At 32.1% G+C, this 23,579-nt stretch overlaps 2 pseudogenes; both read left to right on the forward strand.

Annotated features, from left to right (window-relative positions):
• The window catches only part of LOC141691527 (small ribosomal subunit protein mL103 (rPPR7)-like), a 56,000-nt pseudogene extending 44,987 nt beyond the window's left edge, over positions 1–11,013 (forward strand).
• A 471-nt stretch (positions 11,014–11,484) lies between these two features.
• On the forward strand, positions 11,485–22,613 carry LOC141691528 (regulatory-associated protein of TOR 1-like; annotated as a pseudogene).
• The last annotated feature ends 966 nt before the right edge of the window (positions 22,614–23,579 follow it).

Consider the following 23,579-nt stretch of genomic DNA (forward strand, 5'->3'; position numbering starts at 1 on the left):
TAGAGAGAAGTGAGAGCACCGAAGTAGAGAGATTCCTGCGAAAAAAATGAGAGACAATTCCCCCTGTGCGCGAGTTTGTGTTGTTACCCTTCTGTGTTTCTTTTTTTTTCAGTTAAACCAGCAAACAAGCAACACGTGGCAATAATATTGATTATACTCCGCCACGTATCAAACTGGATAAACATAAGCCCCTACATTACGATTCTGTCCCGGATTATCAATTTAGCGTATAAGCGCGCGGTTAAAATAAATCGAAAATTTACCCAATTAATTTTTAAAATATCATAAATAATTCAAAGGTATTAAAAATAAATTAATCATAATTTTTAAAGTATTTTTGAAACGCAACTTGTACTCGCATTTATCAATTAACGAACCGAGTTGCACATAAAACAATCTCAGAAAATTACAAAAATAGTCTTAAAATGTTAAAAATATCCCGAAGTAATTAAAAACATAAATTTCGTAATTTTAAAATAATTTTTGAAACACAATTTATACTCGCTTTTTAACAATTAACGAAACAAGGCGCGGGTGAAATTAATCCTGAAAATTCCCAAAATAATTTTAAAATTCTCAGAATATTTCAAACTTAAATAAATATGAGTTTCATAATTTTTAAAGAATTCTGGAATTAAATACGAATTTTACAAATAAATGAAATCATAAAAATCATTTAAAATTAAATAATCACTGAAATATTGATTTCCAAATTTTATAAACTTCTAAAAATAATAAATAAAATTATGAAGTAATAAAAATGATTTTAGAGATAATCAAATATTTATGAAAGTAATTCTTTAACAAAATCACTTTTAATTATAAAAACAAAATAACACAACTAATTACACAAATGATACTCGAACACCAATAATCTCACCTAATTAATAAAGATATTAACAAAAGTAATATCCAACTGACAGAACCCATACACATAGTTTATTTTGTAATTACTGGGAAAATAATTAATAAATCCATATAGCATTATAAAATCATACACCGGTCCAAAAATTACCAGAAAATCCCGAAAATACGTAAAATGCATTCAAACGCGCATAAAATCAAATAAAACAGATATCTTAATAAAGACGCTGATAAATACGCGTCCTGATTGCAGATGGATTCATATAATTGCAGTTTAAGCATATTTTAATCAATTGAAAAAAATTCTCTGGCCCACACAGAAACACACATAACAGTTATAACATCTCATATCATGGCATTAATCACTTTAAATTTATAAAACATATAATATTTATTTATTTAACATATAATATTCACATAATTTTCCCGGTTATTACAAGTTAGGTGATTCACAGATCCACATTCTTCACACTTCTTTCTTGGAGCATCTGCAAAATAAGCAAAATTATTGCTTTTATTTATCCCAATTTTCCCATTTCTATTTTTCTTCTTCTTTCTTGCATCTCCAGCCTTGGTCTCTTTGACAGGTGTCTTGAAACTTTGTTTGTCCATGAGCTTCTCTTAAGTTTTGAAAGATTGATGCTTCTGCATTTTTCTTCTCTTTATCTTCATCAACAATTTCTTGCTTGATAATCAACTCTTCTTCACTGAAGTTAACTTCACATGCCTTGAACATAGGTGAGACTACATTTTTCAGCATTGCTGGAACATTTTCATTTTCTGTTGCTTTTCCTTTGTCACCTATATCTTTCTTCTTGCTATTCAAGGCATCATAGTCAAGACCAATAGCAATGTTTGCATATGGCTTGTTTTTCTCATTGTACTGTCCAATTAACTCAGATGCATTCTTGAAGGACTTCAATTTAACTTCATTTTTTTCCAGCTTCTCCCATAGCACTGCTTTCATTTCACTTGCACACTTGAGCTTGTTCTTCAGATATGCATTTTCTTGTCTTACAGTTTTAAGCTCCACCAACAACAATTCAGCTTCTTGTTTCTCACTTTCAAGCTTCTCATTTATCTTTGTCAGTCTGCTAACTTCTTCATTAGCAGCAACCATACTTGTATGTATGTGAAACATTTTTGTGCTCATCTTCTCTACAGTTTCCTTATATTGACTCACATTTAAATCAATGATAGTGAGAGTTGGTAGCTGTGATTTTGATGATGATGACTCTCCTTGCTAGAAGGCCATTAGTGCATAATTTCCAACTTCCTTATCTTCATCATTATTAGAATCATCCCAACTTTTCTCCTCTGCAATATAAGCTTTATTTTGTTTTTTCTTCAGAAGAGCTTCATACTTTACTTCCAGTTCAAGATAAGCTTTATCTTACTTTGCTTTCTTGAGTTTCCTGCATTCTGTAGCAAAATGGCCTAGTTCATCACAGTTGAAGCGCCTTATCTTTGATCTGTCAACAGATCCAGTTTTGTAACCATTTTTGTTGTCAGATGTGTACTTCCCTTTTCCTTTCCAGCTGTTGTATTTGTTGAAAGGCTGCCCTTTACCCTTGAAGAATCTTGCCTTCTTTACTCTAATGTTAGAGAACTTTCTTTCCAGATAGGCCATTGATTGATCAAGCTCATCAAGTTCATCCAAGGTGTAGAACTCATCTTCTTCCAGTTCCAGAATGACCTGTTCTTGTGAACATTTATTCTTTGCTCACTTGTTGAGGCAACTGGAGTTTGAGATATTGGCTCATCATTAGAGGTCTGGCTTTCATTGATAATTAGAGCACTTGAACCATCTACAACATGCCCTTGACCAGTTCTTAATGATTTTCTTTAAATCGTTTCTAATTTATAAGTTTTTAACATTCCATAAAAAAACTTCCAGCGTTATCCTGCTTAGATCTCTCCCTTCTCTGATTGCTGAGATTTTCCGTTCCAAATGATCAATGAGTGTGAGCAGAAACTTCAAATTCACCTCTTCAGCTTCATAGTATTTGTCTTGGAGCTGCAAGTCTTTTATCAGCTTATTGAATCTTTCAAACACATCAGTGATACTTTCTTTTGGCTTGGCCATGAAACCCTTATATTGTGAAATCAGTATCCTTCTTTGATTAGATCTAACTTCCTCAGTTCCCTCACAGAGTATTTCAATCTTTTCTCATATTTGCTTGGCTGTGTCACAGTTGACAATATTGTTGTACATTACATTGTCAAGTGACTCTATCAATATCAGTTGCAAGCCACTATCCAGGGAAACTTTCTCTTTTTCAGGCTCAGTGTACTCAGAAGAGTATTTTGGAGCATAATGAGCTGGAATGACCATATCACCATATGTTGATTCTTCAACTCTAACCATAGAAGTGAATGGCCCATTTTTGAGAATCTGAATATAGAGTGGATTGGCCATCCTGATAAACAACATCATTTTTTTTCCAAAGAATGTAGTTAGTTTTGTCAAATGTAGGAATTTTGATGCTACTGATTTTCTGTGTATTCATTCTTCCAAGATCTTGAATCTGTTTACTTTCAGATTTTGCTCTAATACCACTTATTAGGTAATGAATTACACACGGAGGGGGGGAGGTGAATGTGTTTTTGTGTTATTATGCTTTTCTTAAACTATTTATGGTTTTGAACAAAGTAAATCAAATCTTGTAGTGAAATGTGTTCATGCAGAAATTAAAATATGCAATAATAAAGAACACAAATCTTTCAAAACTCACTTAATTTTATATTAAAATTAAGAATATTTTGCTACAAAATTTCTAAGCTCTTTGTTGATAAAGAGTTTAGCTTCTGCCTTGAGAGAATACAAGAGTTCTTGAAAGTTAGCTGCTGGTTTACACAGTGTGTGATAATACATGCTATTAACTTTAGTAAACTGTCACTTGTCATTTCCATTTTAGGAAAAGTATATCTTCCATTTCCGGCTTAGCATATCTTTGCATACTGTATTAACTTTGATCTTCCTCTGTCAGTTAATCTTTACCCTTGATCTTGCACACTTTTTAAACTACTTTTTGTAGACTTGTCAATCCAGCTGGTTGGATTGTTTGTTGATTGTAAATCTTGGATATTGAACTGGTCTACAATTTTGTACTTTGAGATTTTACCTCGAGATCTCCAGTTTGGTCTATAGAGAACTTGACATCTCGATAAGTATATTGACTTATCGAGATCTCTAATACTTCATTGTAAATTTGACTTGTAGAAGTCTCTAAGTTCTCTATAAGAGAATTTGGCTTGTCGAGATCTCTAGTCTTCATATCTTCACTATGACTTATCGATATCCCTGAGTTCTCTAGTGGCTTATTGACTTGTCGATAACTCAGAGTTCTTTAGTCAAATTTGGCTTGTCGATAACTCAGAGTTCTCTAGTGAATTTTGGCTTATCGATATCTCTGAGTTCTCTAGTGGAATTTAACTTATCGATAACTCAGAGTTCACTAATGAATATTGACTTGCCGATTACTCTGAGTTCTCTAGTGAAGAATTGACTTGTCGCTATCTCCAATCTTCATGTCTTCAATTTGACTTGTCGATATCTCTCAGTTCTCTAGTAGTTTTCCTGAGTTCTCAATAAGTAATTCTGGAGTTCTCGAATGACTTCTCTATAACACTAAATTTGTGACTTGTAGAGATCTTGACTTAGAATATTTTTCTCAAAACAGATTTATTCAACTCCAAACTTCTTTATAATTCTTCTAAGGCATGATCTTCTTGATCTTCTTCTAGATAAAAATAGGCTTGATACTTTTTAAAAGAAAAAGACTTCAGTCTGCCCTTTGACATTTTTACAGATTTTAATGTTACAAATACAAAATGCAAACTAAGATTACAATACAACTTACTTAGAGTTGTCAATTTGACTTAGTCTTGTTAAAGTACAGGAATGTCTGGCACAACACTTTATTCGATCTAGTATAATTAAAAAATGAAAAATAATTATATTGATCACCGAAATTTTTGTACGGTTTCTTTCATATTAACATTAAATATTAAAATTTAAGTTCCTAAAGTACATATTTCATGCATAAATAGTATATATGCATACATTTGCTAAATAAACAACATCGCAAAAAATTTAAAAAGATTATATAAACACTTCATGAGAAATTTGAGATTGGGTTAAAACATCTTCTACTTCATATGCAATAAGTTTTCATCATCTTGGATACATATATATTGGAAAATACGCAAATTATAATTCACAACAACATATTTAACTCGGAGATCACATACAATAAAAATATTTATTATCACAAAAATTATCAAATCAGGAAAAAGAAGGAGATCAAATGTAACATAATATATCATCATTCTAAATAATCATTAAGCTTGAAATACTTTTGTTGCTATTTTTTTGCCACGTTAGTTATTAAATTATTAGGGATTACATATTTTATTTTTTAATCGTAAAAAGCTGATATTATCAAAATTGAATACGCTACCTTAAATTATGTTCAAATATCTAATTAGACGATGTAAATTTAAATTGAGACCGAGTTATGCGTGCAAGTGAAATTGGACTGTGTAAATTTAAATTGGCATATAGTGAGTACTTTATTAGCCAGGGTATTTCGTTTACTGAAACCCTAATTTTTTTAATTGAACGGTTAATTTTGTTAATTTTATAATGAAACTCGTGTGATGTTTAAATTGAAATGATTTTTTTAATTGGGCGGTTCAACTTATTTTCTTTTCTTTCCAACATGTTTACTTTTACAATTTTTTAGTCATTTTTGTTTTGGGAACCCTCATCTATTTGCGCACGCATGCAATCTTATCCTTATTGAACATAAAAGTATATTTTAAATTAAATAAATATATATATATATATATAAACGAATATTTTGATATCAATATAAATATAGAATGTGCACATATATATTTTGGGTGTACATATATATTTTGGGTGTACATATATTTTCTTTTGATTTGGTGAATTGGAGAAAATATATGAAGCCGTCAAGGTGATAATGTGCATTAAATTATTATGTTAAATTTGTATTAATAAAAAATAAATATATGTTGGTCCTTTCTTATCGTAAGTCTAAGTTAGTTGGTTGGATACTCATTATATTAATTTCTTATTATCAAATTTTTTTTATAACTGCCAATTTAATTAACTTTTTAAAGTAAAATATGAATGAAAGATGCGATATATTTCTCCCTCCAAAATAACTATGCACTTTATTTGGTTTTGACACTTTAGTATATTTTTTTTATTGAAAACATGGGATAAGTTGGTTCAAAGCACAGGGGATAATAGTACTAGAAAAGTAAAAAAGAATAGTACTGAGAATGGGTCACTAAAAGAGCTCACGAGGGGAGTAGAAACTTTAAAAAATGAAGAGTTAAAAGTATGCCATTGTTAATGAATGGGTTAAAGAAATCAGTCACTATAAAATTAAATAAATACAAAAAAAAAGTTCAGAATATATCTAATTAAATTAATTAAAAAATTTCAAATTAAAAACTTTAGTTTAACTTATGTCGCATAATTACATACTTTGAAGCGAACATGTTCTCATCTTATACAAAAATCTTATTACAATTTTCATAACAGTTTGTTCAAATGAATATTTTACAATATAAACCTTACTAAATTAAATTTTAATTGAAAAAATTACTACAAATTAAGACGTTTAATTAAAAGTCGAAGCAACAAAAAGTTGACGAAAAATAATATTTATATTTTTTAATAATTAAAATATAAGATGAATTTTTTTACAACATTCCTAAACTAAAAGTTCAACGACACCAAGAAACTTTAAGAATAAAAATTAATAATAATTATAATAAAATTTGTTACAAATTGATACATTTTTAAAATAAAGATGGAGATATCATCGTTAATACCTAATAATCAAATTTTAAATCTTAATAATGTTAAAAAATACTACGAGTTGATATATTGCACAAAATCTATAGATTATTAAGCACAACCCTGAAATTATTTCGAAATCAATGTATTTTTAGTTAAATTCTGATTAAATTAAAAATTATTACCATAGTAAGAGTTTAAGAAAGTAAGATTCGATGTGTTGTAAAGACGGAGAAATCTCCAGAACACAAATTAAATCTTAATTATAATAAAAATTATAATATATTATTTAAATAAAAATCAAAGTGACGATTTATGTCATGTAAATCAAATGTGGGATGTTTCTTAGACTTTTTGAAATATTCTTATCCACTTAACATTAGACGTACCTTTAATTTAACAAGACATGACAATTGATAAAACCACTCGGTATAAAAAACACAACAATAGCAATAGCAATAGAGCACATAAAGTACAAGTAAATTAGAAAAGAGGAGACATCCAAATGCTTGATAATAAAAGGCATCTAAATCAATTACTGCGACAAATAAAATACTCTACATATAAACTCTCTAAAAGGTATGCGAGCGATTCAATTTTTTAAATATTAAAATTGTTTTTTAGTTTTAATTTAGCGTTATATATTACTTCTGTTATTTTCAATAACTATAAATTATAGAACATGATATAGATATATTTATTAAATTATATTTGTTAATTTAAGGTAATTAAATTATTATAATATTGTTGTGTACACATCATCATGAACAAAACACCTTAATAGATTTTACTTAGTGAAATAATGTAGTACTCGACGGATAAGATTTATAGTCCCGACGGATGACTGATTATAGTCCCGACGGATGATGACTTATTATCCATCGAGTGAGTAGCTTATGTAACAATAAGTATGTAGCACATTTTTGCATTCACCATTGTATAGATTCTGTAAGTAGTATTCAAGTCATGTTGACTTTAACTAGATATGCAGAATAGGTTGATTAATTGAACATAGATAATGTCTTGTAATTCTGCATAAATGAAATGAAATCAAGTTCCAGTTTGCTACCTGACGGATAACCTACAATGAAGTCGACGGATGATCAAATAGACAACCCGACGGATGATCAATAACTCGACGGATGATCACGAACCTGACGGATAAAGAATTCAAATATCTGTTGACAGTGACAACACAGTCACATGCGTCGAGTGGATGCAAATGGAATGTGGTAGCCTATTCAACTGGGTTTTCGAGAACAAAGAAGCATTGCCATTTTCATGCTATTATGAAGATATTCAAAGATGCTGAAATAGAGTAATGAAGTAGCATTGTAATAGACTAGATAGTTTTTGTTTTATTATCTTGTCTTATTACTTTGTAATCTTGGTGATATATAAACCAAGTAGTAGCAACTAAGAAACTATCGATCTAAGCAAGAAAGCAGAGAAACATTTGTAAGCAGGATTCTTAGCATTTTTCTGTAGTCTTAGAAGTTCAATTGTTGTAAGCAGCTGTGAGCATTTTCGCACACAGGCTTCTCTCGATATATAATATATATCTCTGGTGGAATCATTCAAATCCACCAGAAAATTTTTAAAGACTCTTGTTTTTAATTACTTATGTTTTGATTCACTTAAGTTTTTATTCCGCATTGTGCTAATCAATACACTTATATTTATATTTGAGTTAGAACATTTTATTTCAAGAAAGAATTTCAAGAATTCAATTCAACCCCCCTTCTGTAATTCTTGTTATATTGTTAAGGGACTAACAAATATACTCATTTTTTTCCTCATGGAAATACTTCCGATTTTTTTATTAATAGATTTTTTTTAATGTGTACTTCTAATTGGAAGTATATACAAATTATGTTATTATTTTATACCATTTTTATGCCATAGCGTAGCGGGCAACATTGAGTAGTATATATAATTATTGAATTGGTATATAAAAAAAGATTGAAATAATTCATGAATAAGAAAATATGATTAAAATAATGGTACATTAGTCTCTCTCCTAAAAATAATATGTGGTATGACACGAACATTACACACATAATAACATATTCTAAATTACATGTTTCATACATAAATAGTATATATGCATATATTTCCTAAATAAACATCATTGCAAAAAATTAAAAATATTATACTAACACTTCATGAGAAATTTGAGATTAGGCTAAAACATCTTCAATTTCATATGCAATAAATTTTCATCATCTTAGATACATATATATTGGAAATACGTCAAAATATAATTCATAACAACATATTTAACTTAGAAATAACGTACAATAAAAATATTTGTTATCACAAAAATTGTCAAATCAGGAAAAGGAAGGAGATCAAATGTAAGATAATAAATCATCAGTACCGTAAATAATCATTAAGCTTGAAGTACTTTTGTTGCTATTTCTTGTATATATGTATGCATATGCATGCGTGTATGTATGTATTTGAATTTTAAATGTGTAAAAATAAGTTATACGATAATTAATTTGGCACAAGTACATGTGTATTGTGAACTTATAATATAAGCGTTATACCTATCTAAATAAGAATACGATATTTGTTTTTTCGTTCAAATTTAAGTTTCTTCTAATGTAAATGAAATAATTAAAATATAACATAAGACATTTAATGCGATAATAATAGATATATAAAAATATAATAATATTAGAATTTTAGTCTATACTTATAAAATACATATGTAATTATAAGTATAAGTTCTTATTATACAATAATGGAATAGTAATAATATATAATTAGTAGTAATTAATGAGTTAGATGTAATTAATATATGTTATTAAATTTAAAAATTATTGTTACATATTTATGAGGGGTAACTAAGTAGATGTGATTAATATATGTTATTAAATTTGAAATTTATTAGTACATATTTATGAGCAGTAATTAAGTAATTTCAAATGAATAAATTGTCTTAATGAACCCCCAATTGTTCTATTATATATATAATAGATTATTAGGAATTATATATTTTATTTTTTAATCATAAAAAGTTGATATTATCAAAAATAAATACGCTACCTTAAATTAGGTGCAAACATCAAATTAGACGATGTAAATTTAAATTGGGACTGAGTTATGCTAGCAAAAGTGAAACTGGACTGTGTAAATTTAAATTGGCATACAGTGAGTAGTTTATTAGCCAGGGTATTTCGTATACTGAAACCCTAATTTTTTTAATTGGGCGGTTAATTTTATAATGAAATTCGTGTGATGTTTATGATGAAATGATTGAGGTATCGGAAAAGTGCAGAATTTTGACGTGGCAGGGTATTTGTTTGAGACTAGGAGATCGAGGTGTCGAATTTTTTGTTTTGTTAAGGAGGTATGTGAGAGCGGGGTTGGCTAGTGAGGCCATTCATGCTTTTAATAAAATGATGGAGTTTGGTTCTGTGGGAAGAGGATGGCGGTGGAGTTTTTTTTTTTAGCCAAATGTGTATTTGTGGTATTGTTATTGATGCTTCGTGTCAGTGTGGGCAGATTACTTGAGCTCATGATGTGTTTGCGGAGATGATTGATGCTGGATGCCAGCCGAATGCTATTACTATTAATAATTTGATGCGAGTACATGTGAAGGCTGGACAGACTGACAGGGTTTTGCAGGTGTTTAATCAAATGAGGAACCTTAATTGTGGTGCTGATACTATTACATATAATTTTCTTGTAGAGACTCATTGTAGGGATGGGAAGGAACTGTGAAGAAGCTATTAAAGTTATTAATGCAATTGTTAGGAAAGGGTGCGAGTTAAATGCTTCTACATTTAACCCAATATTTAGTTGTATTTTGAAGGCGGGCCATGTTAATGCTTGTTTGCTAGGATGAGAGAGATTAAGTGTAAGCCTAATACTGTGACTTGCAATATATTGATGCGGATGTCTGCTGATTCAAAGTCCGCTGACATGGTTATTAAGCTTAAACAAGAGATGGAAGAGGGTAAGATTGAGCCTAATGTGAATACTTAGCGGATTCTGATATCATTTATATTGTGGGATGGGACAGTGGAATAATGCTTACAAGTTTTTCTGAGAGATGATGGAAGAAAGATGCTTCAAGCCTTGTGAGGCAGTATACGAAATGGTTTTGCTGCAGCTGAGGAAAGCAGGACAGATAAAGGAGCATAAAGAATTGGTAGAGAAAACGGTTATTAGAGGTTTTGTTGCCGGGCCTTTATAATTTATTGGCGTTGTGGTTCTCTTTTATTGTAACTTTGCATTTTCAAAAAAAAATATATGAAAATATAAACAAATGTGTAATAGATCTATAGAGCTCATGTGAAAAGACAGGGTGATCGATTTGGAAATATTTCAATATCTGTATTTTGGATATATAGAATTTATATTTCTATAAAATATAAATATTCCATAAAAAATTGAGCTTAAACCAAAAAAATGAAACTATGGAGCTGAAAGGACACTATACGACTACTAAAATATGTACATACGTGACACATTTCAATAGTTTCGAGTCTATGTTTCTTATCATAGTTTGTTTTAGGTTTTTAGAGCTTACATATCAGCTACATATGTATATGTATATATCTGTGTAAAATGCAAAATGTGTGACTGAACTATCATCTTAATGCAATTTGATAGTTCAGTTACACATTTTGGAATTTACTTGTATATTACTTTAACAACTTTTTTTTTTCTGATTGATAGAGTTAGGGATTATGATTTTGTGTTTTGATGAAGGTTCAAGATTAGGAAAAGGTTGAATATAGTTGGCTTGGATGACATTGGGCGATTTGATGGCTTCGTATTCGGTTAGTTTGGTGTCAAATGATTTGGATCAGTGTAGCAATGGAGGGGATTTGGATGCGGTGAGAAGTGGGTTTGGTAATAGGAGTGTGGGTACGGTTACGAGTTTGGTGTATTTTGAAGTTAGCGTGCCTGCGGGGCCGAGGTTGGTGTCTAAGTGGCGGCCCAAGGATAGAGTAAGTTGGTTTGATGATTTTTGTGTGAATTGTTCGTTGAGTTGTGTTTAATTTTTGTTTAGTTGAATTGGAAATGACTTGGATTTGTTGTAATAATGTATGTAACAAATTTGAGTTAATTAATGTACTAGATGAGTGTGAATCAATTGTTTAGACGGCCAATTTCGATATTTTTGGGTGATTGGTTTTAATTGAAGTGATGTGTAATTGTATATGTTTAAACTAAAAGGTTAAAGATGTTCTGAAATAAAAACTGGTTAAAGATGCCCCTCTAATGTAATTTGAATTGTATATAAAGAATCCTTTTGTATAAACTATGAGGCTTAGATGATGTGTAGATTAACCTTGTTTATTTGTTGGTTCTATTCTGTTCTCAGCTTAGTGGTTTATAATTGCCTTGACTTTATTTATATTTTGTACCATCTGCATTCGTTAAGTTATAGTTGGATGCAAAAGAATTTGGATAAATTGGCTATTTATTCCTTTTGTCTTAACACTGGGTTAGCTGCATTTGAAGAGATGTGTTAAGTTCTATTCAGTCCATCAGAAGGATATCCCAGATGTATTTTCTAGGAGCCTAGGAGGATTTGCAAAAGCAACTGCGTACAATGTACTTGCTAAAAAAATGAACAAAGGAAATCTGATCACAACTATTTCAGTGGCTTTGACTTTCCTTAGTAGGGTTGAATTTCATGCTTCATTCAGTTCCTATATGTTTTTCTCCTTATGTTAACTTATTTTCATGTTTTTGTAGAGTAGTTTCCTTCAAATTTAGTTCCACCTTACATATTTTTGTTAAGTTTTCTCGCAGATGAAGACAGGATGTGTTGTGCTTGTTTTATGTTTAAATATTACCGTTGATCCTCCTGATGTAATAAAGATATCACCTTGTGCCAGGATGGAATGCTGGATAGGTACAATATATGGCCTAATTTATCTCTTGTTCTCTACTGTATATGACTCTTATGTGTATACATATCTTACATGCTGTCATTGAGGTTCCATCGTGTTGCGGTTCTTTCCTAACATTTCACAACGAAATATAGTTGATTCCAAACATTGTATTTATTTTTTCCGGTAATGATACTTGTAAGCTATTATACGCAAAGCTCCCAACTCTTTGAACTTGTATAAGGTAATGATCTTACAAGTTCTATCGAAGTTGATAATTGATATGAATGTATATAAGGTGATGATCTTGCAAGTTTTTGAAGTTGATAATTTGATATGACATTTCATTTTCACCCTTTTCTGAATTTACACTCTAAAAACATCCGCGACTTTGTCACACATGCACATACACACATAATATTGTCCCATATATTTAGAATATATAGTAACTATTACATACATAATTGTTTTTTTAAAACCTGTCCAAGTGACTTGCAAGTCCTTTAAAGCTGCTGTTAAGTCGTTTTTACTTACAATTTACTATAGAATCTGACGTAGGCTTCTTTCTGTACTTCTCATTTTCTATATATGTTTTTGACTGCTCTACTGCTGGGATGATTGTGAATGCCTTCATTGAGGTATAGACAACTTGCTTTGACTTGTTAGGTTTATGAAGTTGTAATGATGTGGAGTCAATTTAATATTTCTTGCAGCTCTCACAATTTTATATATATGACTGTGAACAGCTCCAAGATTGTACTCCTACCAGTTCTTCTGCTGGAACTCCTAGAGATTGCATCTTATTGGCAGCTTGTGAAGCCCACGAGACACTTCCTCAGAGTGTTGACATCCCCGCTGATGTATTTACATCCTGTCTTACGACTCCTATCAAGATGGCACTCAGATGGTAACACTTCTGTTTCCTGTTTATTTGATTGGGTCTTGTACTAATCATGTTATATTGCTATCAGGTTATTTTACCATTGTGACTATCCTATATGAAAATCCGTGATACTATAAAAAGGAACGTTGCAAATCTAAAAACTTGTTTAAGTTCCGACTCCACAAAAAATGGAAGAGGGTCAGTGAGTGGAAGATATAACCTTATAAAACTGTAATTCGTATGTTATGGTAAATACTACGAATGCTACTTGGTAGATTGATGATAGTATGCTTATCTGGGTTTCCATCTTTGTTTAAGCAGCATACCGTTTTTATTATAATTTAGAACTTCTAAAAGATTTAATTGGGTTTTTTACAATTAACTGTTGAATTTCATTACTAGGTTTCATCTAAATGTCCTGGTCTGTGCTTAAGAGTTGTACGATTATATAACCTTAATCAGTTTTGAAATGTGATGATGATTTTAACTTACATACGTGACTCTCCTTTCCAAAATATCTGATTCTCATAATGCTATTCAGGTTCTGTACTCGCTCACTGCTTTGCGAATCTCTTGACTATTCACTGATTGATAGAATACCTGGTCGACAAACAGATAGAAAAACAATGCTTGGAGAGCTGAATTGGATTTTCACAGCAGTGACCAACACAATTGCATGGAATATTCTACCTCACGGTACATGAGGGAATTTGTGGTTTAATGTGAGTTTTTATGCCTATGTATCGGCCAGGATAGTGTCTTAATCACATGAGTTCTCATTATGCAGATCTATTTCAGAGATTATTCCGACAAGATCTGTTGGTTGCCAGTCTATTACGAAATTTCTTACTGGCAGAGAGGATTATGCGTTCTGCAAATTGCTCTCCTGTTTCGCATCCGATGTTGCCTGCTACGCATCAACATCATATGTGGTTGGTGGACTTCCATTCTTAAAAACTGTGAATCTTTGAGTTCCTATCTTTCGAACCTTCAGGTAGTTGCAGGGATGCATGGGATAGGGCTGCAGAAATCTGTCTTTTTCTAGCTTCCAGGATTAGTTGAGGATCCAAATGCTGAGTTCCAGGTATGTATTGTTAAATTTTATACTTTAATACACACATGCACAAATCACGCACATAAGTAGAATGCATCTAACTATGTGGGACACGATGCTTATTGCTTTTGCTTTTTTTTGTGTGGATCTTTTGTGATCCCAGCCGAGTCCCTTTTTCACGGAACAGTTGACAGCTTTCGAGGTGTGGCTTGATCATGGATCCGAACATAAGAAGCCACCTGAACAGCTGCCTATTATTCTCCAGGCATTGCTATCTTTATGAAGTCCGTAAGTTCACCGAACTAGGTCACTTCGTGTTTTACTTCGTATATAAAAAGCATTCTGAGGTCATGTCAATAACATGGATGTACTCCACAAGCAGTCGATAAATTTTAGTGATTAGACAGTTAGACTCTTTAGAAATAGTATAAGTCTGCAAAATTAAGTTTCATCTTCTACATCAAGGGACCTATGCATAACCACTAGGTGGTTCTAGACATGAAAGTACCTTCTAGCAACGTGTAGGAAGGATTATAATTTATTCATATATAATTCAATAGATGATTTTTTTACATATAATTTTTTATTTTGTATTAAACTTGCTAATTTATTTATCTTAACTATGTATTAACTTATACTAAATCAAAATAATTAGTTATATTTGAAATTTTATATATATTTTTAATATTTAGGGATGAGTAAGATTTAGGCAGGATTTAAAATCAAATCGTCTTCTCTCCTAATCACAGGGCTGCTAATTGATTGGCATAGGCATAGAATTTTAGGACCTTGCTTGGAATGATACACTGTCTTGACTTTATATGGTATCCGACATATAGGAGGGAGCCAACATTCACTTCCCTATCTTGTTTTATCTTGCTTGTTATCCGTAGCAATTTCAAATAGAAAGTGGTTTGCTCATGGAATGGTACTACTGGATTCATCGTAATGATTCGATGGGAACAAAACAAAAATTTATACCTCGCTTAACGAGGCATAAATTTATACCTCGCATAACAATTCTTAAAAAGTTGAAGCCTGAAGATGCTCATTCTGATTGTCCTGACTCCTGAAATTCTTGATATATGTTTGCTTTGATGGCTTTCAATTTTCAATACATATTCCCCAGCTTCTTATTGGCAGTAGAATATTAATAACTTTGACAATTTATAGGTTTTGCAAAGTCAGTGCCATTGTGTACATGCTTTAGTGCTTTTAGGAAGATTTCTTGATATGGGGCCATGGGCTGTAGATCTGGTATTAACCTTTTAAGTTTCAGCTCTTTATATTTTTCTTGACGATTGTCTTTTTAGTTATTTTATACTGAAAAATATATGGAAATATCCTCACAGAATAGACATGTTCTGTGAGGATATTTCCATATGTTCTAAAGCTGTTGCAAACAACTGCTCCAGAACTTCGACAAATTCTTTTGTTAATTTGGACGAAGATCCTCGCACTTGATAAGGTCTGTTCTGTGACTTCCCAAATTAAAATGCTCCTGTGGTTTTCTTTTTTGCTAAATGCTCCCATGGCTTTTAGTCACACCCGAATTTTGAATATGTACTTGGTACTTACTGAATTTATCTTTTGTCTTGATAGTCTTGTCAGGTTGATTTGGTTAAGGATCGTGGGCAACTGGGCATACATATTTTATCAGGTTTCTTGATAGTGTGGAAGCTTATCCAGAACAGCGTGCAATGGCTGCATTTGTTTTAGCAGTCATTGTTGATGGACATAGACGGGGCCAGGAAGCCTGCACTGAAGCTGGTCTGTTACATGTCTGCTTAAATCACCTTCAGGGTCCCAACCTATTGGTGCACCAGCAGAGCCACTATTTCTACAGTGGTGTGTATTTGTCTCGGAAAGTTGTGGGAAGATTTTACTGAGGCACAAGTTATTGGATTGCAAGCAGATGCCCCCTTTACATTTGCACATCTACTCTTTGAGCCACAACCCGAGGTTCACCAAAAATTTTGTGTATATTGGATTTCTAAAAATTGATAGTCTGGATATGTGTTAAAACTTGGTAAGGATGGGTAACATTTCAGGTCAGAGCTGCATCTATATTTTCTCTGGGCACGCTACTTAATGTTGGATTTGACTCGGCTAGAGATGAAGAGTGTGATGATGATGATGATGATGATGATGATGATGATGATGACAGGGTTAAGAATGAAATTAGCATTGTAAAGAGCCTTTTGAATGTTGTTTCAGATGGAAGTCCATTAGTCAGGACTGGGATTGCTGTTGGTATGTAATACTCATCATATTTTATAACAGCTGATATATATCATGTGCTAAGAACGTTTTTTCCAGATTTTGCATTTGGTAAACCTTTTATAATCTCTTCCTCTAACATTGCTGGTTTCACAAGTAAAGCTAACATTCATATTTCACTCTAGTAATGCTGACTTGATGTCCAAAATATGCAAAGATTTTGTTATATTTTCTTCTGCGGGATAGTAATTCAGTTAATATGTAATCAGGATAGCCTCATTTTTCCGTTTTGTTAATTAATTATTCTAAAAGCTTTGGCACGGTTTGCATTCGGCCACCAAAAGCACTTGAAATCAGTTGCTGCGGCAATGTGGAAACCTCAGTCTAATTCTCTCTCGAGCTCCTTGTAATCTTTTTCTATCAAGGGTACAGTTAGTGGCCAAACTACTCCTAATTAGTATACCCGTATTGGTCCTATTATGAGAGTTGGTGGTGACATCCAGTCAGTGAGTCGTGATGAAAGAGCCTCTACCAGTAGTCCTCTTGCTATTTCTGGAATAATGCATGGATCCCCAGTTTCCGATGATTCTTCTCTACATTCAGATTCTGGGATAATGAATAAATGTATTGGCATTGTGAACAATATGAGATCAAAGCACTTGGATAATGCCTTGTATTCACAATGTCTGTCTGCAATGTGTACTCTCGCCAAGGATCCGTCACTGCACATTGCAGGGCTTGGCAGGAGAGTACTATCAATTATTGGTATAGAACAAGTTGTGGCAAAATCCATAAAATCTTCTGCTGGCAGTACAAGTCCAGGTGAATCAATAACTTCCCCAATCAATAGTCTTGCCAGATTAGCTCGTTCATCATCTTGGTTTGATGTAAATGCAGGTAAACCTCATTCTATTCGTGGTTTTATGTTGTCTTTATCTGAATTTCACACTGCTTATCATTCTGTAAATTCAGTCCAGAATTAATCTAATGACATAAAGTGTTTATTAGGCGAGGGTATGGGACTTGAGAACATACCCGTATAGTGGCGTGTGCAGCCCAGCCCGCATGGATATTAGCTCATTATATCGTCAAATTGATGTCGTAAATAAAAAACATGCTTTGCAATGCAGTATATAAAATAAGATGCAAGAAATTAAAAAGATATTTAAGTGTGAGGATAGATTAATTTGCAGATTTCCAGAATCCTGAAGCCCTTTAATGTAAAAACAACAGTATTGTTGTTATTATTGTCAACTGGTTATCTGATTAATATATTTCATCAAGTGGCATACATTGTTAAACTGCAGGACATTGGCCCCCCCACAGTCAGTCCTCCAAGGCCAAGTTACTTGGCAACAGGCATGCGAAGAGTTTATTCTTTAGAATTCAGGCCACACCTAATGTCTTCCCCAGACTCGGGGTTGGCTGATCCACTTCTAGGTTCTGGTGGAACATCTGGTGCTTTTGATCGAAGCTTCCTTCCATAATCTACTATCTATAGTTGGAGCTGTGTTCACTTTTCCAAGCCACTTCTTACAGTACCAGAGGATAGTGAAGATGTGATTTCTAAAAGAGATGAGACGGAAAAGCATGCCCTTGACCATATATCTAAATACCAGCACAATTGTACGTTTATGTTACTGCTTGTTTCCTGTCCGTGCTTAAGACTTTCACAAGTTTAACTTTTCGCTCAACGTTTGCAAATTTTTTGTTCATTTACATTGCAGCTGTTAACAATCTAAACAATCCTATTGCTACTTACAAAAGTTGAGTCCGGTATCAAAACAGCTTTGATGCAACCATTTTCCCCAGTTGTTGCTGCGGATGATAGTGAGCATATCAGGTAAGCTGATGATGTTTCTTACTCTCACCCCATTTGAAGTAGACTCCAGTGGTTATTCCATTCTCACAGGAATTTTGTGCATACTATGAGGAATGATCTGCTAAAGCTTCTCAGCATAGGGAAAACTGATAATATAGTTTGTTGGTTTTAATGTGTATGTAGGTGTGTGTGTATTCTAGGTTTAGCAGGTCTGTTATTGGAAGGAGAAAATATAACATGAACTGCATATGTATTATTATAATCATCTGGTGGCCTTTATATAAGCCAATTAATAACAGAAAAATCTTATCTCCTAAAAACACTTCAACTATAATCCAAAAATATTCAAAATTAAACCATAACTAATCTTAAACTATTATCCTAAAGATTTGGTCAACATCAACCAATTATTAAAATATATTTAAATTTAAATATCAAAACATAATTCTAACATAGTTGTATATAATCAAGATTTAAAAATATGTGCTTCACAGTATATAGAATATATCTGTCAATATGTAACTTGAAGTCGAAGCCAACATGACAAACTCGATAAGTATTTTACATGTATTCTTAACTGCTTACATCATTACATGTATATCCTGTGCTTCTCTATGTACTCCATATTATTTTACTGGTAACTGGAATAGCATAAAGAATTCCACAAGTATATTATGCTTATCAATCATTATGTTATTATTCAGAATAAACTGATTATTTGTAAAAATATTTAATGTGATATGGTCTTCACTCTTGACATTTTAGTTATTTATATTAATTCACAGATCTTTTGTTTGTCTATCGAGAATTTGTTAGGATAACATAAAATATGAGAATGAAAGTTTCTGGTTACGTTTTTATGATTTTTATTGTTATTGGTCATATGCAGACACCCATGCCTCCATCAAGGCTTTTGAACTTTGAAACTCAATATTTTTATTTGTTTATGCATTGCAATTTACATTTAGTAATCAAGTATGTACACTTTATTTTAGTTAAATAAATTTAGGATATCTAAAGACAGAAGCTTTGGTACTTTTTGTTTGCTCAGAATATGAAGACTAAACTATTCTGTTCTTTTGTTCATTTTGTCAAACACTGCCTTGGCATGGTACATCTATACATATATGTATGGAATACTCCACTGAGTGCTTCAGTGTTGATTTTTGAGATTATAAGATTATAAAAAGATAAGTAAATCCACCAGCCTCTCTAAATTCTGTATCTGACCCCCAAAATCATGTTTTAGTTGCAGACAAAGTTGACAATAACGCAAAACATATAAAAAGTTCTGAATTTTTTATGCAACAAGTGCATGTGGAATTTTTTTGTTGACTTGGACATTCCATATTAGTTGATGCTGTTACTTGCACGTCTTGATCAGATAGTAATCTTTGGAATCGGTATTTTAATATGTTTTTTAACACACACTGATGGCTCATAAATTTTTGAAGTTTACATCTTGAAATCTAAGTTAAATGTGGATAATTAATGAAGCACTCAGGTTTACAAGTATATTGGTCCATAATTAGTATTTTACTAATATTTTCTTTGTATTTGCATCATCTTAGGGTATGGAACTATGAAGACGCTGCTATATTAAATTCTTACAGTAATCATGAGTTTCTGGACAAAGGTGTCTCAAAGCTCTGCCTGATAAACGAGCTTGACAATAGCTTGCTTCTCGCTGTTTCAAGTAAAGTCCTTACTATTGTGTTTTTTTTTCCAAAGATTTTGTTTCAACTTTATTTGAATTTTAACTTGCACGATGCAGGTGATGGAAGCATACGAATTTGGAAAGATTACTCTGTAAGAAGCAAACAGAAACTTTTAACTGCTTTTTCTTCTATCCAAGGTCATAAACATAGTGTCCAATGTGTGAAAGCTGTTGTGGATTGGCAACAACGATCAGGATATCTGGTACTTCTTTTATAAATTACATTAATATGGAATTTGGTGTTTGCTCAACCTTTAATGAAGTGATCTTTACTTGGTATAGAGTTGTAGAATCAGGATTATAGTAAAATCTGGTAAAAATTTGATATATTGTGTAGTACCTCTTAATTACAAGTTTAATTTTTTCCCCAGTATGCTTCTGGTGAAGTATCTTTCACCATGGTGTGGGATCTGGACAAGGAGCAGCTTGTTAATACTATCCCTTTGGATGCAGAATGCAGCGTCTGAGCATTGGCGAGTTCTATCTTCTGTAACTCACTCAACGGTAACCCGCACCGACACAAACAAACATTTGTGTTCAAATGGATCTTCACCCTATGTGTTTTTTCCTTTGAAGTATTGTTTACACTTCTTCCTCCAAAGTGCCTAGTTTAGCGGTATTTTTTGCTCATTTTCTATAAATTTATGTTCTCATGGTATGTGTAATTTTTTGCATATAGCACAAGAAAGAATTTCATTGGTTATAACAGCGTGCAAGTATATTTATTAATTAATATATTGATGTCAATACTATCCATAATATACTATTATAACCGATATTGGGTATAACCCGTAATCAGTCGGCAGTACGTAGTTGAAGTATTAAAGGTCTAGGGCTTTGTTACCCGAACTCGGCCGAAGTGACCAACATGGATACGTATCCAAGTGTCGGACTCGACAACATTTTGAAAAAAAATCATACATGTTTTTTGTCCTAAAATTCTTGTCACCCATACCCATGTCCGAGTGTCGAGTATCCGATACAGGTACTCGAAGGTAGAATGAAGAGTCCGAGTAATATAGGTCATTTCCATCTTCAGATAGTGTCTGCTTTTTTCTGTTTATTTTATCTCCCTGGCTCGCCCAATGGCAACTTTTTAACATTTTGATGTATCCTGTCGTTTCTTTTGAAGTGTGCTTCTCAAATTCATTGCGGACAATTTGCAGCTGGATTTGTCGATGGATCTGTCAGAATTTCTGACATTCGAACATCTGAAATGTAATCATCTCCCGGTTCTTGTTACTTTTAATTGAACATTTAGATGTATATGTTCTGCATGTATTGAATTTCCATCCGTCCATTAAATCAGGCTTGTTTGTGCAAGTCAATTACACGGCCAGAGAGTTGTGGAGGTTGGTTTTCAACCTTGACTTGACCCAGCTAAGGTGAAGTTGGGACTCTTGCATCTTTATTAACTAACTTTCACCCTTGCTGCAAAGCATAATAGCTAACAAGGAATCAAATGAGCGGCAGACCCGACGCGACTGCCAAGATATGATTGCCTTAAACTAATTTAATAAGTTTAGTACGTATAGTTATGTAATTAAATTGGTTAAATGTTATTTTTTCAGATTGTGAGTGCATCTCAGACTGGTGATATTCAGTTCCTTGATGTCAGACGTCACAGAGATGCGTACTTAACAATTGCTGCTCGTAGGGGCTCACTCACATCTTTAGCTGTCCACCGGCATGCACCCTTAATTGCTAGTGGATCAGCCAGACAACTCATTAAATTGTTTAACAGGGAGGGTGAACAGTTGGGCACGATTCGATACCCCAACCTTCATGGCACCTAAGATAGTATCCGCGGACTGCCTTACCTTCCATCCTTATCAGTTACTGCTTGCTGCAGGTACTGCAGATAGATGCTTGTGTTTCAATATATGCTGATGATATCTTGCCATGTAGATGTATATCTATGGATCCATAATATTGGGACTTGAAAGTTAATATACAAAGCATTGGACAGCGCTGTTTTAATAAAATCGAACAAATAATTGGTGGCATTTTGCTCTCCCAGTTATCGCTGCAGTTGTGAAGTTGCAAGGATCAGAAGCTTGAATATGTACTCTACATATTTGTGTTAAGCCTCCATTTTAAAGGGTTCACAAGGTTGACAAAGTTCATTCAGGAGGCTTCAACTAATAATTTTATTTTGAATGTGAGTGTAAAATATTCTCTGTTCATGTTCAAGTTAATTCTCTGTTCCGTGCATAGTCTTTGTTTTCTTCAATACGACTACCTGCAGTGATCAATTTGTTCAAAGTCAGCAATTGAAAGAATTATTGGAGTTACCAATGGAGTCGGGCACAGGCAGTTTCACCTCAGACTTTAGGAATATTTGAGTTATTTAATATATCAAGCAGAATGATACACTATGCAGAAATAATGCTAATGGGAAGGAAAGAAAAGAAGATAAACAAATGTTTTGAGTTTAATATTGTTTTAGTACCAAGACTACACTTCTTAAAATATAAAGACCCCATTTTTGCAAAAACATATTATTTTACATTGTAAACATATATTTTAATAATTTTTTTTTACTTTTTTAAGATTTGATTATGTATATTTCCCAATATAACTTTTACAAACTTTAGTTTAATTATTATGTGCAAATTAAATAAAAATGCTTGTTATATTTCACAATTTATATAATATATATAAAGTTAGGATTGCACTTTGTTTGCTTTGAAAATATTATCTTATAAATAAAATTTTAATTAAAATTTAGAAACATAATGAATATTCTAATTAAAAGTAATATTAGTGATAGTTTAGGGTTTTTAGTATTGTCCGGTGTCAAGTTTAAGAGATAAGTGTTCTGACTTTATTATTCTCTGTTATACCCAATAAGTTAATTTTTTTGTTTAAATCAGCTAATTTGATAAAGTTAGCCCTAACAAGTATTTATATTTACCGTAAACCACCACCACACACATGAGCCCTAACAATTGTTTCTCCATCTGACGTCAACTGAGTTCTTGTTTCATGTTGTTTCCTGTATAAAACATTTTTTTCTTAACCTTTTTCTAATATTTATTAGTATTTTGCCAAGTGACATTTTTTTATAGGCGGCTCTTATAATACTCTCTCTTTATATGTATACTAGGAACTAGTAACACTTACTGAAATTAAAAATATCTAAACACTTGAAACCCAAAATTATAAGTACATTAAGTAAAATTTAAAAATTCTAAATATTTTTATAATTTTTTAACAAATAATTATAAATATGATTTTAGGTTAAAATAGATTTTATTAAATTCTATATGAAACAAAAATATAAAATTGATTTTATTATCCAAATGCATCACTAGCTTTT

This window comes from Apium graveolens, chromosome 10 (assembly GCF_009905375.1).
Source record: "Apium graveolens cultivar Ventura chromosome 10, ASM990537v1, whole genome shotgun sequence".
NCBI classification, from domain to species: Eukaryota; Viridiplantae; Streptophyta; class Magnoliopsida; order Apiales; family Apiaceae; genus Apium; species Apium graveolens.